Below are 3,473 nucleotides of genomic sequence, written 5' to 3' on the forward strand. Positions count from 1 at the left end.
AGACGATAACGAGACCAAGAAAAGGCGGTGGTGTAACAAAGTCACATAGGGTGTGGCAGGCGTAATTTCTTCAAAAAAATGTCCGAAGGGCAGATCGGCGATGAGGAGGCAATTTCCTTGACCATGGAGGGGGAATTGGAAGAGGCGGCTTATTAGGTTCTTGCGGCGGCTCAGGTGACGTCAAGGGCATTAAACGAATCCATTGCCCGTACTGGAGCACCTATTGGAGTCTGAGTTAAAATCTCACATCGAGAAGGCGGTAAAGACAGCGGGCGGCACTAATCTTAGGTGAAACTTCAGATACCCAGGCTCGCAAAAATTGACCAACTTGGGCGGGTGCATGGATAGTCAGAAGCAGAAAAAGCGGGCATCATGCAATGCCGATTACTGGGGGCGGCGAAAGCGTGGTTCAACCATTTGGACGAGTACGATTTGTCATGGGATGCTTGGAAGGCGAGACTACGGGCGGCGTTTCCACGGCGACGTGACTTCGCCATCACTCTAGTGGATTTAGTAATACGGCGTAAATTACCAGGCGAGGTAATGACTAAGTATTATCAAGGGAAATTGGCGTTATGTGAACGAGTTGACGTTACGGGCAAAAATGCAGCCGCTGTGATAATAAGGGGGCTGCCAGAGGAACTGCGTGCAAGTGCCTATGCTACCAAAAGTAGTACACCAGAAGGCTTCTACAATAATTTTCTTCTTGGACTAAAGTTCTACAACTACCAGGGGGCGGTAAGAAAGGCTGAAGGGGCGACACGGCGTGAGTGAGACGATGAAACGGCGATTGACGGAGTCAATAACAACAGGAGAGGCGAACGCGGCGTTAATTCGTTGCTATAACTGTCAGCGATTCGGCACTCATAAGAGTCGTGATTGTCCTTACGAACGAGAAGAGAGGTGTCGAAAATGTGGGAGACCAGGACATGAGGCGTCAAACTGCAATCCCCAGAAGGACTCGGCAATGGCAAAAAATCAGGCGACCCCACAGGTGAGCATCTTAAAATTAGGTTTGGAAGATACATATAAAAAGATGGGTACGGCGTGAGGCGCGTAAATTCGTGTTTATATTGACACGGGTAGCGAACAGAATATCTTGACGAACTCTTGGGCAGAAGGTCGCAATTTGAAAATAAAACCAGGCGATTGGTTACTACAGGGGTTTGCAGGCGGGCAAGGGGTGGCGATTGGCGAAACAACGTTTGACCTTAAGGTTGATGAGGTAACATTGAATATCACGGCGTTGGTTACCAAGTGTGATCTCGGGCGAACCGAGCTCATCTTGGGACAACCAGCGATTAGTATTTCTGGCGTAATCCTTGTGGTGAGAAACGGTAAGGCGTGTTTAATCAGGGACGAAGATATTCTTGATGTCTTCAAAAATCTGACCTTGGAGGCGAATCGACCGAGACACGACGATTCCGGCGGGGCTGTCAATTCAAATGGACGTCATCGTGACTGACTGCGAAGTCGGCGAAATAGTTGCGATGAAGCCATTGATGTTTCAAAGCAAGAACGATATGGTAGCGATACCTGGTGGCATTCTTAGATGTGCAGACAACAATAAAATCCTCGTCACGAACCTTGCACCCAGGACACTAAATTGGAAGGCAGGACGATTAGTGACAAAGGTGGAGAGATACAAAGAAGGAGTTCCGGCGACAAGAGTCATGAACATTCAGTGGGTGAGCGCATTTCCTTGACTTGTCTAGCATCAAAGTAGCCGAGATAGGCGATGACCATAAACAGCAACTATTCGAGTTATTACAGTCTATGTCATGTTGTTTCTCGATAAATGAAGAGAATTTGGGGTTAACTGATTTAGGTTCTAGCACTCTTCTAACTTTATATAAATCAGTGGCGGTTTCTCTTAAGGCCGCTTTGCCGCGCGAGTTTTTTAAGTTTTTTTATTGTTACATTATTTGTGACGGTTTTTTTTAAATTGACGTCAAAGTTATCTGCAAAAGTTTGATTATGACCGCACCATCTTCTTGAAAGTTATTAATCTGATATTGACATCTCACTGGAGGTATTAAAAATTAGGGTTTGTTTACAACACACTCATAGTCACTTCCAACTATGACGCCAAATTTTAATAAAAACACGTTATATACCATCATTTTAATTGCGACCCCCCTGTCTAAAAGTCACCGAAAAGACGCCGAAGAACTTTTTTAGCACACATGGGATCGATGGGGACTTTTGACACTTTATTTCTAATGGTGTACCCAAGGTCTCCACCAAAATTTAGCTCTGTCGGAATTTTTGTTATTTGACCACTATTTTTATGACTAATTTGACCGGACTAAGTATTACTTATAAAATTTGTTATTTTTTATGACGTAGGCTTTGAAAATATTCAGAAAACAATTAATTAGTGCGTTGTATTGCTTGTGAAGTGGGCTTTCAAATAAGGTGTCACTTGTCATACCGTTACATTTGAAAAAAAAAATTATAGGTGTGTGCATTCCAGAAAGCAGATAAACAAAAACCATATTGTTATATCTCATTTACAAGGTTCAAAATTGGCGGTGAACGCGATAGTGGCACCACCTCACCCGGTTGACTTGATTGCGTGAGAGGCGCGAGAGTTCAAGATTCAACCGGTTGTCACGAGCAACACAAGTCGCGGTTCATTCAAATGTAATAACGAAAAATCTAACATCAGGTGTGGGGTTCACGTGTAGTTTCGTGTTGTTTTTGTGTGTGTGTGTGTTGTTTTCGCAATATGGACGATTTGGCAGCCATAGCGGGAATTCTCCAGGACTTGCAAGGCAATGCCAATTCTCGCCCTTTGACATCAACTTCAGCTCCTGCTCAAAATACACCCGTCTCCTTAAGCTTTCCAAGTTTTGACCCACAAAATACCGACAGTGCAGTCTGGCTTTTGAAAATAGAAGGATACAAAAATGAATTTGGTTGGTCAGACAGGGAGACCGTGAGTAGAGTCGGTGCGTTTTTGTTAAAATCTACGAAACGATGGTTCACTGCTTGGCAACCTGCTGATGAAACCTGGCAAAATTTTAAAACTAACTTTTCTATATCTTTTCCTAAGCAAAAAAAATCTTGGAAAACATTTAGCTGACGCGGTGAACTATCTCAGTTCCGATGCCCGCAGTTATGTCGAATACGTACGGGTAAAATTAGAAAAATTAAAATCTGTAAGGGCAAATTGGTCCGAATGTGACTTAATCGAACTAATTGCTCACTCTATAGATGATAACTAGCTGATGTGGTCAAATCCTATCGGATTTGATTAAAAGTTTCATTTTTATTTAGTAAAGTGTCTTTTAGATTTAAAAAAATTATGTTTGGGTCAGTTGGAGCAGTTTCAGGTCGGTTCAGGTCACTTTAGGCCACTTCGGGTTACTTCGGATTACTTTGGCTTGAAGTAAAAAGAAAGTGTGAAATGTACTGACTTTTGATTTTCAAAAGAAGAAAAATTCTTAAGGAAATGTTTAAATTTAGTT

Source organism: Tribolium madens, unplaced genomic scaffold (assembly GCF_015345945.1).
Source record: "Tribolium madens isolate multiple individuals breed KSU strain unplaced genomic scaffold, Tmad_KSU_1.1 Scaffold_1;HRSCAF=32;Tcas5.2_LG8, whole genome shotgun sequence".
Taxonomy (NCBI): domain Eukaryota; kingdom Metazoa; phylum Arthropoda; class Insecta; order Coleoptera; family Tenebrionidae; genus Tribolium; species Tribolium madens.